This window comes from Otolemur garnettii, unplaced genomic scaffold (genome assembly GCF_000181295.1).
Source record: "Otolemur garnettii isolate 467f Iridium unplaced genomic scaffold, OtoGar3 scaffold00027, whole genome shotgun sequence".
Lineage (NCBI taxonomy): Eukaryota > Metazoa > Chordata > Mammalia > Primates > Galagidae > Otolemur > Otolemur garnettii.
Window position 1 is genome coordinate 10,743,948 of NW_003852422.1, and position 16,608 is coordinate 10,760,555.

General features: G+C 36.1%; 1 non-coding gene across 1 annotated transcript; it reads right to left on the reverse strand.

Moving 5' to 3' along the window:
• Positions 1-607: 607 nt before the first annotated feature.
• On the reverse strand, positions 608-714 carry LOC111724865. The gene has a single exon (XR_002773076.1). It is a non-coding gene; the product is annotated as a U6 spliceosomal RNA (small nuclear RNA).
• Between the last annotated feature and the right edge of the window lie 15,894 nt (positions 715-16,608).

The window sequence follows — 16,608 nt, forward strand, 5'->3', positions numbered from 1 at the left end:
AGCCAATAGGCACTGCCTTGCTTTCTAAAATTTTGCACATTTGTAATAAAAATAGAATATCAACTCTGAAAGTACAAGTTGAAGAATTTTTTGTAAAATTCTGAACAAAGGAAATATAAATTTCCTTTTATTTTTATAGTCATTACATTCCTGGAGAACTCAATACATTAAACACATAAAAAATGGTAGGCTATATATATTTTTAATTTTAAAATAACTCTTCTTCATTTTTAACACAATTTTTAGAAATTGTAACTGTCACATTCAGATGAGTAAGACTTAGGCTAAAATTAATTCTATCACCTTATTTAGCATTCTGTAGGCTTGTCTATCATTCTCATAGTCAACTGTTTAGACCAGTGGGGTCCAACTCATACCCACTGGCTGTGAATGGTCCTGGATAGCTCTGAATGCAGCCCAGCACAAAACAGTAAACTTACTTAAAACATTATGGGATTTTTTTGTGTGATTTTTTTGTGTGTGTATGGAACTCAATTGTATAGTTCTCGAGCGTGAACTTTTTGTAGATGACAACACCATGTCCCAATGTCGTGTGAAATATGCATACCTATGCTCTCACTATTCATAAGCATTTCTAGCTTCAGTTAAAAATATAGGATACTTCACGAATTTGCGTGCCATCCTTGCACCGGGGCCATATAAATCTTCTTTGTATCATTCCAATTTTAGTACATGTGCTGCTGAACCGAGCACAATGGTGGTCTACATTTAAATCAAAATTATATTTGATAGTCACATACTTATAAACATCATTTTTATAACCTGTTTGAATTCCAGAGGAACATCTGAAAATTGTGGTCAGTGAAGGATCATGTTCAACGTGGATAACTTTCCTGAACGTTGCAGAACTTCTTATTTCACTGGTCTCTGCCTGGCAGGTACAGCTGCATTTGTCCATCAGCCAGAACTACTGATAACAAGCTGAATATTCAAACACGGTTAAACGTGGTGCTGCTCCTATTTTGTTTTATTATGTGGACAGAGAAGCTTCTTTTTCTCTACAACAGAAAGAACTCAACAAGTAATGAAAGTAATGAAAGAAATTGTAAAATTCGGTGGTAAGGAGTATATGGTCATCCAACGATCGCAAGGAAGCTTCCATGCTGAAAGAATGGATGAAACTGGGATAAGTTTAAAGAGAGTTGAAAAATATGATCACTCACTCTACTCTGTAATAGGGGACAATATAGAATAGCAATATTAGATCACAATCTTTGCAATTATACCAATTGCAGCTCAGCATGCCCAACAGAGGCTTAGAGAACACAGCTACTCGGTTTATCCAACTCTGAACTTCTTCTATGTTGTTGCAACTGACACACAACTGAATGAGGAAGCTGAGGATGTTCACAAGAGTAATATCAACGGTGAGGCTGGAGTTTGTGCTAGATAGAAAGTAGCTAAGAATAGGTTGAGGGGAAAGAAAAAGAGAGAGAGATTCAGAGTTTGAAAGTCTCAGTGACATTGAAAATCAGAAGTAAAAGCAGAAATAAAAGGTCTGGAGCAAGTTGGTGTAGAGGACACTGGAGTTTATGATTCTAGAGAATCAAATTGTCTTTGGAGTTAAAGTCTTTGAATCTTAGAGCCATGATATTGTTCTGCCCTGCATTTTTTCATGTGTGTATATTTTGGTTCTGTTTATTTAGGTTCCTTCTCTTCACTAGAGGAGCTGTCTCTCCTCTTGTTTCTGGAGGAACACTGGGGGGCTGTTCCCTGGGTTTTCTCACTATCCATCAGCTACTATCTTAGGTAGCATTGAGAAAGAACGGCTGGACTGCAGCATTTCCCTTTTATGTCCAAGAAGTAAACTGGCTGGATATTTCATGGCTAAAGCTAAGGGGTGAGGAAGACCATTTTAACATACGGCACTTTATAGCATTTGATTGCTTTCTAAACACAAAGCTCAAATACTGGCCGATTTAGTGGAGAGGAAAGAAGCCAGCAAAGCACACTTATTGATGTGTGTACACCGTGGTACAAATGGTCAGTTATGATACAGCTTCCCAACCCATTTCCTTGGGCTGGAAAATACTTGTAATGTAATTCTACTTGACCGAAGCCTGCATAATAATCTTCAAAACTCTTGACAACTTTCTCTGACACTGTGCTAAAAGAATCCAAACAAATAAACAAACTATGATCCTTGGCAGATGTGAACACTTCCGTGGATGACCTCACCCACAAAATCTGACATGCCGAGGCATCACCCTCCAGGATACAACACCGCAATCCCAGCCTTTCTTTCTTCTTTCCATCTTTTAAAATGTTTTATTATCTATGTATTATGAGAGGTGCTTAAAAGAGGTGTAGAAACAGAAGATCAGGTATGCTGTGATCCCCTAAAAATATGGTGTCTGTGTGGGGGGAGTGCAGCTTCCAAGTTTTCTGCTGGCATCGATGCTGGTCTCTTACCAGGGGGAGGTTGTGGCTCAGGACCAAAGCATATCTCTACCATCTGTTCCAGTTGGCAAGCTCATGTCAGCTGCCAATTGTAATTCTCAGTTCTGCCCCATAGGTCTTGTACTTCCGTTCAGATTATTGTAACATTTTATAGTTTTCAGTGTTACAAGATTTGGTGTTTGTGAATCTTCTTAGGTGTTTTAAAAAATGGTAGAAGTGTAGCATGTTTGAAATAAAAATTTACAGGTAGCAAGACTTCATTTAAAATGGCATGTTTCCTCTTAGCTTTATTTTTTAACATGGATTTTAACATTTTTATAAAAAAAATTGTTCTATAATTTAGATTTTTGTAATGATTTAAAATTAAAAATATTTTTTCTACCTCAAGGACTGGTAAGTATTTATTATTCATTTATCTTCGATTTTTTTGTTCCTTTAAATTTTTCTTATTTATTTTTTAAACTATACTATTTAAGATAGACAAATCAAATATTTTTGATGAAAATGGTACTTCTCAACTTATGGGCTGTTTAACCTTGGGCATGATACGTTAAACTATTTTAAGTCTATTTATTAAGAATTAGAAGAAAATAGTAGCCACTGAGCCTTACCAACTCTGATAAATACAGTTCAATTTTAAAATTATCTTCATCTGTTATAGAGTTAAAAATCTCATCTGTTGGAATTTGTTAGCTGATTTTTGCCGCTACTAGAATACGCCGACCTGAGAGCTTGTTCTGTATGTGCTTTACGACATTCTCTTTGTTCTACCCAGAGCTTAAGTATTAATATTCCCCAAGGTCCGCTCTTCCTTTTGTTTCTCTTCTCCCTTTGATTATGCCCCTGAGTAATCTTAACTGGTTTATAGGTTGAATTTACAATGATTTCCAAATCCACATCTCGCCTAGAGGTTGTCATAAGCATCAGAGCCTGAATATATCCCAAATTGAAATAGTCTACTTCAAAAAAGCCTGTTGTTCATCTCACCTTGTTTTTTGTTTTGCAGTTTTTGGCCAGGGCTGGGTTTGAACCCGCCACCTCCGGCATGTGGGGCCAGTGTCTTACTCCTTTGAGCCATAGGCACCTTCTGACCTTCTTTTTAAGAAGGCACCATTACTGAGGTAGACATCAATCTGAGAGGAGATATCTTGTGTTCCTTTCCTCCCAATTTATCCAATTAGTTATGAAATCATTCTACTTTTTTTTTGTTTTGTTTTGTTTGCAGTTTTTGGCAGGGGCTGGGTTTGAACCTGCCATCTCCAGCATATGGGGGTGGTGCCCTACTCCTTTGAGCCAAAGGCACCACCCAAAATCATTCTACTTTTATGTCTAAAATATTATTTGATCCATTCTCTTTGCTTCTGTTCTTAAGACCATTTCACCTAGAGTATTGAAACAGCATACTGATAGGTGTCCAAGGCTCCAGATGCAACTGTGCCATTTCTTCTCCACATGGTCAAGATTCTGAAAACAAAACACTGGACATGTTACTACATTAAAATGGCTTCTTGGAATTGCTTTTGCATGGTGTTCTATGAATTACACAAATGAGATAAAAAGTTACTGATAGAAAGTACTATTTTTAATTCTCTTAGGCTGGGTTCACATATTATTGAATAATCATTAATGAAAAACAACAACAATAATAAAATGAAAAAACTGACAAAATCTTAAATTATAAAAGAAGAGAAAATTATATATACATTAATTAACATAAGTACTAATCAATATGACAATTGGAAGTCTTCTGTCTAGACTGAAGATCAACCTCTAGAGGAATGTGAAATTTTTATATCAAAACATTAACAGATAACTACATCTTCCTTCAAAGATAGATGGTGAAAATGCACAGGAATATTGTGATAGAATAATTGCTTCAAAATGATATTCATTCTAATTCCCAGAATCTGTGCATACATTATATCACATGGAACAAATTAAGGTTGGAGATAGAATTTTAAAAATAAGCATTGCTAGCAATTATGTTGTGGTCTTGAAAAAACATTTTTCATCAAAGAACTACGGAATCTTGGGTTAATGATAAATTAAATTGCTAAATAGTATTCCATGGTATGCATATACCACAGCTTGTTAATCCATTCCTGGATTGATGAATGTTTAGGTTATTTCCACAATTTGGTGATTGTAAATTGAGCCATGACAAACAGTGTTCTGTAAATGTTCTTAATGATAATTTTTTTTCTTCTGGGTACACACCAAGTAATCAGATTGCAGGATCAAATGGGATGTCCAATTTGAGTGCTTTGAAAATTCTCCATACTTTCTTCCAGAAAGATTGTATTAGTTTTTAGTCCCACCAACAGTGTAAAAATGATCCCATCTCTCCACATGCATGACAGTCATTAAAAGATTGAGACTTTGCATCTTTTGTATTAACCTGGATTGAGGTGGAACACATTCTTCTTAGTAAAAGCATCACAAGAATGGAGAAGCAAGAATGCAATGTACTCAATTCTAACATGAAGACAGTAGATAATCTAATACAAGGTAGGGGTAGGGAAATGAGGGAGTGGGGAGAGGGGAGAAGGGAGGAGAGTAAGGGTCAAGGTATATGACACACCTTTGGGAGTGGGACACAATTATAAGAGGGACTGTACCCAACAAATTCAATCAGTGTGACCTAACTCTGTGTACCCTACACCCTCAATGAACCCCAAACAATAAAAGAAAAGAAATAGTTTGTTGTTGCAATTTGGCTGGGGCCAGGTTTGAACCCACCACCCTCACAATATGGGGCCACACCCTACGCACTGAGCCACAGTCACCACCCAGAAATATCTTTGTCAAAGATATATATGTACAGCCAGAAAAACAAAATGTTAAATTAAATTAAATTTGTTAAATATAAGTCAGGAAGAAAATGAGATAAGTGCTATGGTTTGTGTTTTTCCTCTGCAAAATTCACATTGAAACTTAATTCCCTTCAAAATTCAGGGGGTACCCATGTGAAAATATGAAGAGGTGAGTCCTTAGAGAAGTGATTATGCCACCAAGTCTTCTTCCTCATTAATGGGATTAGAGTGTGTATAAACCAGGCTTCAGGCAGCATTAGTCAAGCTTGTGGGCTTATCCCTTCTGCCTCTGCCAGGGGTAGGTGGGATGGTAAGGTCCTCACCAGACCACATGCCAACTCTCTGCTTTTGGACTTTCAGCTCCAGAGCCATGAGAAAAAAAATTTCTCTTCTTCATAGATTATCCAGGCTGTGATATTCTGCTGTGGCAGCATAAAATAAACTAAGACATGTACTTTGAATATTTTGTCATACTTAATGTGTAGGGTCTCATGGTAACATCAAAAACTAATTTGAAAAGACTCTTTACAATTTCAATAATGATAAAAATGTTAACTAAAATATTTCAAACACATTTGAGTCTATTCATTTATAATATACATATTCATTATAACATATACACATGTTAATTGATCAACTTTGGAGAAAGCTAGAAACCAATTTATTATTTTGAATATTGGTAAATTAAAAGACTGACAAATATTTATTGGGTCCCTATTATGGAAAACATACCATGGAGAAACTAAAATGTAACTTGTATAAGAATTATTTCTGATGAATTGAAAGGAAATCATTTTACAACCTTTGATAAATTGAGAAATCTAGATACTGAACATCAAAAGCTACTAACTTCACAAAATATGATGACCAAATTTGTGGTGTGATGGAAAAACAAAACATGTTAAGTTGGTCTGGAAAAATACCATACTTGGAATAGAGCAAGTTTGTGCATCAACTAATTTATGGAGGTCAGGGGAAGAAAAGAAGAACACAAAGAGTGTAATAAAAAATATTTTAGAATGGAAATCTCTACAAAAAGGGAGAAAGGCTGGTTCATGAATATTTTTTAATGACATGTGATAAGCCAAGTACAAAACTTAATAGTAAGCCCTTATTATGTATTTACAAATTGAATATTTGTAATCCAAAAATCTAAAATTCAATTACTTCAAAATTTAAAACTTTTTGAGTATTGACATCATGCTCAAAGGAAAATTCTTATTTACACATTTCAGATTTAGGATTTTGGATTAAGAATGCTCAACTATTTAATGTTTCAAAATAAAAAAAAAAATTGAAATCTGAAAAACTTTTAGGCCTAAGAATTTTGGTTAAATGAACAATTTGAATAAAGTTGTGTCTGTAAAAAAAATATTTAAAATGTATTATCTCTTCTTTCATTTTATTTTTTCTAGAGTGATAAATTACAAAATGGCCTCAAATTCTTCCCATTTGATATACAATGTGACCCTGCAGATGCTTACATGAAGAAGCTATATACCTCAAATTCAAACTTGGCCATGAGACTTGATGTAGTAAATGAAGCATTACCCAGTATGACAAAGGATGTAAAAACTCTTCCAAAGAGTTAGTCCGCACTTTCTCCTGTTCTTTGGACCCCCGAGACTGCTGTCTGAAGAAGTCTATGTACCAGACGTGGGAAGCAGAGATGAGCGTGGCCAGTAGCTGTGTCCCTAGACATCTAGGAGCCTGCCACTTTGATATAAGTAAGAGCAACTGTGCTACACCATCTACCCACACTGAGCTAACCTTGACAAGGAGAAAGACCCAGCCAACATAATGATTAGAACACCTAAGCTATTTTTGTTTAAAACCAGTCAATATTTCTTATACAGCTCAGGTAACCAAAACAAATGTTGGCACCAGAAGAGGATAGACTGTTAGATAGCAAAAATGGTTACAGATTTGGTTGATTGTCAAAGAATGAAGATGTAAATTATTTAACATATGTTTGAAAACCCTTAATTTGACTATCTTGTTCTAGGAAAACATATTCTAGAGAAAATATGAATATAGATAGAGATGAGTAGGTAGATAGGTGGGTAGGTATAACCACATAGCTAGATAGAGTAATAGACATCTACATAAAGCAAATAAGCACTTACTTTAATTTCACTAGAAATCCTTTTTTACAGGGTAAGAAATTTATATAAAGTAAGGGCATGTATTTTTAAAAGCTGTTATGTTTTTATTTAATAACCAGAAACTGTGTCCAGGATCCATGTACTCATTCCCCCTGCTGGTAACTTTATCTGGTGGGAGTTCACAGCTTTGTTTCTTCAATAGGAATTGGCTTCATTGGAAGGGAACTACCTTGGCAAAGCTTTCCCTTGTTTCCTAGGAAATGAGAGTGTGGACCTGGTTACAGTCAATGACTATCTGATACGTGGAGGCACAGGTTCATTTGAGGGCAAATCAGAAGAGAAATCTAGGCTTTAGATCTTTGAGTAAACCTGGATGAACTTTCCATTGCACACTATTTGTGGGTAGGATTCTTACTCTGTCTAATTCTGCATTCCTCACATTCTTGACAAGTGCAGCTCCTGAGAGCACTTGGCATTAAATGTTCTGTACATAATAGTTGTCTTATAGTTTGTCCTCAGGGACACCTTAATATAAGGACAGTTGGTTCCAGAAATGGTCTTAGAAAACAGATTCTAAAATGGGATTTAGAGAATGAATCACTAGCTGGACAGCTGGCAATGAGGACACTATCGTGACTAATAGTTGTAATATGAGTAACTTATTCCATTTCCTACTGGAGTAATTGTTAAAATGTTTACCAGTGGAATACTGGGATCGAATTCTGATGAAGGATGTTCTGGCAGGTTCAGTATCTCTGGAATGTGAAAGGTGTGAAGGAAAAGCTAACTTTTAAAGATGTGGAATTGGGTTTCTGTTCCCTATTCCTTGGAAAGAATTAATGTAAGGATCAGGGTGATTAATCAACAATTCAAGAAAAAATATAAAACCTAAAGGCCTTCTGGTAGCTTATAAGGAAACCAAGTATCTTAAGGAAATCATAATTTCCAGCCCAAAAAGAAGAAGGAGGTAAAAAGAAGCAGAGGTCCAGTTTCCTGACTTACTCATAAAAGCAGGACTGTTTCAGATAAGGCAAATTATCTCCTGCACCAGGTCTTCCACACCATAGTCAGGGCCTGAATACAGAAAGGAGTGGGATCTCAGAATTTGTGTTGAAAATACAATAGGTAGATACCATCAAGAAATTTATATTTGTAGGCATTCCTGAACACACAGGGGCTTCAGATGTGGCTTTAAAAGAAGAGAATGTTCTCTCCTCCACCTTTGGGAATTTGCATGAAGAAGCCAGGAAGCATTGACTTTACAAAACACTATGCTTCCCTCAAGACCTAATCCCATCCTCCTCATGGAAACTAAAGTAAAAAAGGATTAAACCTCAACAAAACATCACTGGAGATGGGCTGAGCCTTCTAAGAAGGGAGGAGAAAGACTGACTACCAGTATACAACAAAGGAATTTCAGGTTTTTGATGATCCTCTGACAGGAGGTAGGAGAAAAAGTATGGGACTAGATTGTGAGAGGCCTGCATCGAGGGGAGGGAGATGAACCTAAATTTTTGTAATGAAAAGTGTATTGATGTAGGCTTGACAACTTAGGCAAAAGACTCTGGGAGGTGGTGCTAGCATACTGTGAGAGCTGCCTTTGAAAGTTGAGGAAAATTGATGGGCCACATGCAAGGGTGTGGAAGTGACAGATGGTGGAGGAAAGAATCAAAAAGGCTTCAAGTAGTGAAAACACACGAGTATAGATAGAGCTGGACACTTACTAGAGCCTGCAGTACCTTCCCTTATGTAGGAGGCCCACATGAGGAAGACCCTGAAGAGCCAGGTGCCAGTGTGGCTGAGCTCAGTGGTGGTTGTCAGACCCACAGGGCTCACATAGGAATACTGCAATGGAACTGAACTCACTGAAAACACCAATCAACCTCCCAAACAGAAGATAATTGAAAGTACTAAATTATCAGAAAGAAGATAGTCAAAATGGGGAGTAAATTCACAGTGAGGATGGCCAGTGGTCCCAATGTCCAGAGATGACTGGAGGTAGTTAAGGGAACATGCTCTTCCTGGAATAAAAAGCCAAAAAATCATTGCTTAGTTAATGAAGTCAAAATAAATCAAATATACATACTTTCTAATTCCAGTCTTTTAGTTATTTGAAGGATCACGATTCTTAGACCAGCTACTCCACTAAAAAGTTACAATTCATTGTCCAGTTTCTCGACTTGAGCCAACTCCCAGACTCCGAGCCTAACAATTGAAGGAAGGACCCTGATTTTGAGGAGAAGGACCATGGGAAAAGGCAATGGAAGCACTCAGGAGTATTCCATCCCACCTTTTGCCAAAGAGTTTAAAGCCATTTGCCCAGGTCACCCTTGGAGATAAGATGGTGTTCACACTTGTTAAGGATAATTAAGCCTTGATACTTGGGGACACATAGCACCACCATGACCCCTTGTGAGAGTGGTGCTGCAGAGAGAAAAGCTAATAAATGGAGTCCTGGATAATCAGGTGAGATCCGGCCTACTACATCTATTGGTCCCACAGACATACTTAATGTTTGGTTCCTCGAGTTCCTAGTGTATTGTACAATTGAAATCAGTGTACTTTGTAGTAGGCAAAACCATCATATTATTATAGTGCCTTGACTTTTAGAATACAAACTGTTGTCTAAAAAGGGTCAAGGGAAAGTATCTTAAACTTTGTACCTCATCCCTACCAAGTCAAAAGGACAAATCAAAAGCTCTATTACATCCCAGGGAAAATGGCAGAATTTAGCTTCACTCAAAAAAATTAAAGGTTATAGCTCTAGTAGCTTAGTTATAGTCCTATTTACTTTATTGATATGGTCCTTACATAACACTGAGTGAAAATGGCAGATGATAGTGGTCTGTTATAAATAGAACAGCAGCCCCAGTTGTACCTGAGGGACCAAATGTGGCGTTTTGATACATCAGAATAAACAAAGCCCATAACATGTGTTAGCTTTTGATGTGATGAATTAATTATTTTCCTTCCCTGTGAAAGAAGGATCAGAAGCCATTTGAATTTATAACAGACAAGAATACCCATTGACAGTCTTTCCTCAGTGCTACACACGCTGTACCAAGTTTTCCCTCTGGACACCTCTGAGAATATTGGTTCACTGCATGAATGATATTGTGCTATTCAAACCAATGAACGCAAACGGGAAAGTATGATGGAGATGTACATGCATTGTGGAAAGAAATGCTAAAGACACGCTAGGTGTCTGGTGAGCACATCTTGAAATTCCTACCCCTGAGAAAGTAATAGATGCCTGACAGGTCCTTTTGGGTTCAGGAGGCAGTATATTCTACACATATTGTATGAAGTACTGCTTTAAACAATTTACTGGTTATACATGAAAGCCTGCCTGTTTTTAATGCATCCCCAAGGAGAGGATTCTGTAGCAGGTCCAGGCCATGGGGCCAACAGACTGGAGGACATTGCTGTGTCTGTGGTGGGAAAAATGCTACGTGAAATTTATATTTTAGTCTCTAGTACGGCAGTCTCATTTTAGACTCTTCTATTTCCAGAGTAAGGTCGTACCACTTCTATCAGACAGACACACCTTCAAAATAGCACACCACACTACTCTCCTAGCCTTGGTAAAAATGGCTTAGGTACACTGAACCTCAGAGTCAAAGCATGGTATAATAGACTCACTCTTATTTGACAATGTGATTGTTACTTTCTTTGCATTACTATTACTATTATTGCTTAATACTTCATTGCAGCAATCATCTGATTTCTTTTCTGAATGTATTTATCTTCATTTATTCTTTACAAGGTTTTTGATTCTAGTCCTTATCTTAAACATTGTTATTTTTGTCAAATTTTAAGCCGTTTTAATTCTGTGAAGGCAAAAAGTAGAAACCTAATGATCACATATATATGTAAAAATAAAAAAAAATTTTTAAAAATGGTTTAGCTAACCAAGGGATATCAAGTGACTGAATCTTGGGCTGATCATTCTGAAGTATGATTACTTTACCACCATGTTGACTGGGTAGGAAGTTCAGTGGTACTTCATTAAAATGTGGAAGAACATCCAGGTCATTGGGTGAAAACTAGACAGCACAGAAGTCATGCAGTCAAGTCATTCAAACCTTCTTGTCATCCATCACTGGTGTCGCAGCCCCTGGTTACTCCTGTAACCACGGCTGGAAGTCTCTTACACCCAACTGACAGAGAAGGGAAAAGTCAGTAAGTCTCATATGTCTGGGGTTCCTTGTGACTTGGCTCAGTATGGGACCATTTGCACAGACGCCTGATGAACTACAATTCCACTCAGAGTGAGAAAAAAAATCCTCCCAAATTTAAGAAATCTAGACGGTATTCCTGATCACCCTTTTCTGGGGTGTAGAAAAGAAGTATAAACTTAATAGGAAGCAACAACTTATCTACCTGATTCATCAGGTGTTTGGAAGTTGAAAAATTAGACATTGGAGAGAAAGAAGTCTGTGAGAGTCATCTGGATGGATTTATTGCTGTGGAGAAAAAGTGTAAAGATCTTTCTGTCTTTTAAAGAGCTATGTGTTACAGATGAAATTAAACACAGGAAGGAAAAAGTGACTCCGTCTCAATCAAGCAGCATCTGCTACTGTCCATCTGAAATCTGGCTGGCACAAAGGCTCCTGGGCAAACTGGTCAGCAGGGCAGTGAGGGAATCTGTACATGCACCCACCACCTGATACTCTGAGGCTGATGTTTCTAGCAATAGGGACCAAAGCTGTGCATCTGGTATGGCGCCATCCCCCCAAAAGAAGTCAGCCTGGGTGGGAAGTCAAGGATATTGGTATGCTTCTACCAGAAAAAGAAGCGTGTCTGTGGGTTTATAACTTGCAAAGAAAATCAACTGTTGCCATAAGGGTGTTGCCATTAAGGTCTCATGGAAAAGTGATGTCGTGAAGAATAGCATGCTTATTGAAATTGTGTTTTAAATAAAGGTGACCATCTGCTCACTCAGGCAAAATGGTGAACTTTCTTTATTTACGGTTGGTTTATATAGAGAATCTTGTGCATGAACACTATACAGCAATGACCTCATTAACGTTCATTACAAGTCCTCTGCACATGTACATTGGACATCAATGACCTCAGTAATCCATTTAAACATCTTGTGACCACCCGCCCTGTAAGTAGCTCCTCCCTAATAATCTGATAATCTACACAATATACACCTTTAAGCATAACCCTTTCAACATAACCCCATTTAACATAACTTAATGAAGAACATGTTGTCAGTCATTACTTTCTTTGCTCTTATCTGATGAAGCCTGAGACTACGGAGGAACAAGGTAGATTGAATACCTGCCCTTGCTGACCTTGCCAGTTTGGAGGCTGCTACTTTGAATCTTTAAGCAAGGCATAAAGAAACTTCTTGGGCATATAGGAATTTGTGTGCAAACTTCTGCTCCCATTTAGGCTTTAAGTCAGGGGGGTTTGCTGGAACCTTTTATAAGGAATTTTCAGGCTGGATTTCTCAAAAGCCTTTCATGAGCCCAGGTTTCATCTGTGCCATTAGATACCTTATGCATTGGGTAAATTCCTCTTCTCTTGAGTTCCCTGAGCACATTTCCATTCCTGGACCTGTCAGTAAGCAACCTTTGTCACTTCCACAGATCAGGAAATGTTTCTGATGGGTATCTGGCCAGTTTTCCAAAGGGCTTTTTTTTATTGGCCTTATGAAGTCAACCTTAATTCCTTAATGCAGTCTGGACATCTTTGGAAATGCTATTCCAGCTAGAGCCTTGGTCAAGTTAGGCCCGAAACCAACCCGACCACATGGGATTCTGCCTCAATTTCTCACAAGTATCCTGCACAAAGTCTTTTCACTGCTCTTTCTCAAATGGCTTTTTTGGCAAGAGGCATACAGGCCTTTTGCCCATACCAGACCAAACCAAACCAAACCAAAACAAAACACGATAGTATAGTTTTGTCTGTTACTCCTTTACCTTTTCTGCTGACTTGCCCATACGACACATTATACAGCCTTAAAACTCAGGAGCATGGTGCTGGTCACCCTGGTCAGTTGTCGTCAGACAATGCAACTTATCAATTAATAGAAGGGAAGAGATGTTGGGATTTTCTTTTTTCAAGAAAAAAATTTAAACATATTTGATTATTTTTAAATTTGATTTTTAATTTTCTCAAATTTTGTTGTCAAGTTTCTTATTTGGGATTTAGTTGTGTTTATTTAACTGTTTTCTATTTGATGGAAAATGGTTGTTTTCTTGCATTTCTCTATGAAATATGTTTCATTGACATGGTGAGAGCATTTTCATCTCATTCCAGATGCTACAAGAAAACCATTGAGTATGTCACCACAAAGTGTCATATTTGATGTAGGTGTTTTTCTAGATTATTACAATCAGAAGAAGTTCCTTAAACTTTCAAGTTGCTGAACTGTTTATCATGAATGTCTACTATTTTTTGAACTACATGTGCTACATCTATTAAAATTATCATGCCACTTTTCTCCTTTAATCTGCTATTGTGCTGAGTTGCATTCATTGATTTCCACATGTGAGATCAATCTTGTATTCTTGGAGTAGACCTAGAAATAAACTCGATTATGGAATACTATCTTTAATATATGTCTTTTGAATTTGATTTGCTAATGTTGAGTGCACAGGAAAGATTAATTTCAGAGTGCCTTTTCTTGTAATTTTCTCATCTGGTTGGTATGGCCTATTATTTAAATGTTTGATTGGATTCATAGTGAAGTCATCTGAGCCTAGGGTTTTATTGCAGAAAAAAATTTATTAATGAAGTCAATTAACTCAATGGTTGTAAGGCTATATTTAGATTTTTATTTCTTTTTAAGGCAGTTTGGGTAATGTGTTACAGTTATTTTAACTATATTCCTTAAATCTTTTTGTATGATAATTTAAAAAATTTATTTAAAATGCAGGCAGTCCCCCAAGTTACAGACTATCTGACTTTTGGCATTGTATACTTATGAATGCGCTCCCAAGGCTCCATGCAAGGATAATTTATAGCTAATGATTGAATTGAAAATTCAGAAGTTAGTTTTTTCTAGGCCTATAGACAAACCCATGAAGCTTAAGAAGTTGTTAGCACCGCATCTTCCTGGTAGAAGCTTGTCTGATGGTTTGCATGGTCCTTATATACAGGAACCTTATATACAGGTTCCTTATATATATCACTTTCTCTTACATTTTATATTTGATATTGTGAGTCTGTGTTTACCTCTATGGCTTTTTCCTCCAAAGTAAAAGGCCACTGCAAGTCCAGGTAACCTGCTGTGAACAGAAAAATGATTCCAACTTCAATAAAAGTAGAAATACGTGTTCAGAGATAGGCGAGATACCATCACTTATTGGGAAAACATCAGGCTTCAGTCACTTGGCTATTGGAACAATTATCATGGAACCCGTGAAAAGCAGTGATCCAATAAACACATCAATTATTACTAAGCAGCATAATGGGCTGATCACTGAAATGGAAAGGTTATTATTGATTTGGTTAGAAGATCAAAATAAGCATAACATACCTATTAGCCCAGCATTGAGGCTGCACTAGGTGAGTGTTAACACCAAATATTCTTTTCTGAAATTTCCCCTATCTTTTACCTAAATTTTTTATTTGAGTTTTTTTTTTAAATATTCTGTTTGTTTGAACTAACAGAAAGAGCATAATAGTTTTTATAACTTATTATAGCATAGAAATATTATTGTATTATTATTATTACTATGTTATTACCACATATGAGCCATTGTAGTCTTCTTGTTGTTATTACCTATCTGAACTGTTCATCGGGGGTCTATCTGAGTTACATACAATTTTGACCTAAGATGTTCTCAGGAACATAGCTCATTCATAACCTGGAACTGTTTGCATTAGTTTTGCTATTTTTTCATTTTCCTATCCACTTATAACCAAGAGTAGGAGAACGTTTAAAGGTTTTTCCAAAATTTTCACAGGTCACAGAACAATCATATTTTAATTAACTATTAAGATCATTTTTCACATTGAGAGTATACTACTGAAAACTGCTAAAAGTACATTTATCTGAGTCTTTTCTGAAATTGCAATATTCATCAATTGTGAATAGAAGGAAAGAAAGCCATTACCTTTCCCAATTATGTCATCTAGAATTGTTAATTGATGACCCTTCTATTCATAAATTAGTTTAGATTATATGATACTAGAAGAATTTGTAAATTTTTTGTTTACTACATCAAAAATGCGTTTTGATATATGTGTCTATGATGTATAGTGTATGTTTAAAATTTTATAATCTGACTTACATTTGTTTTTTTTCTTACCATCTTGGAGTTGATTTTTTCAGCCACAATTTTTATTCAATTTATTCAATTTTATTGTTTTACTTCCATTTTCTATAACTTAATGTTGATAAAAATCTTCTATCTTTATCTATATATATACAGGGTGGCCATAAAGTTCGTGTGCAATTTAAAAACTTTATGGCTACCCTATATTTCCTATAAAGTTAAAACTATTTTTACATTATTGTATCATTTTGAAGTACTTTTGCGACTAGTCATTACTGAAATTTGAGAAATATTTGACATTTGATATTTGGAAAAATATATCTATAAAATTCTTACCTTATTCTTTACCTTAAAATCATTCAGAATTTGACCAAAAATTTAAAAAATTTAAAAATATTAAGTATGGTGGAAATAAAAGTTTCAGAGAATAATAATGCACAGATTTAGTAACCAAAAAACAATGAAAACTGTAAGAGAGATAATATATGAGCTTGGTGCATGAGGAAGGATGAATATTTACCCGTGATTACAAACAGTGAAAATAACCAGCTCATGCTTGAGAACTGAAGTACTCCAAAATGTGCATGAATAATAAAGCAACTTTGGTAATACAATCACAACTGGAAGTGGGAGAATTTACTTAACACCTCAAACATTTATCAAGAATAAAATGAAACATTAGTTATCCTAATTTTTAAATTAGCTTTGTGCAATTCCTATAAACTCCTTCTGTTACTCTCGTTTTCTTTTTATGTTTAAGATGAAATATGAAGAAGTGCCCCTAACCATTGGCAACTGGCCTGTTTTTAGTAATGGATGCTATACAATTCTCACTAATAAAAGTTTAGATGTTCTCTATCTTTAAGTGGGAAGTCTACACATAATGCAATTATATTTAGAAGAAAACTATATTAGAAAAATGATGTAATCTTCAATATTATCATCCATATATCCTTTATTATGAGCACACATCAATTTTTTAATGGTATAGTTGATTGATTATGTGACCTAGTTGCTCATCAAGCAGTGCTA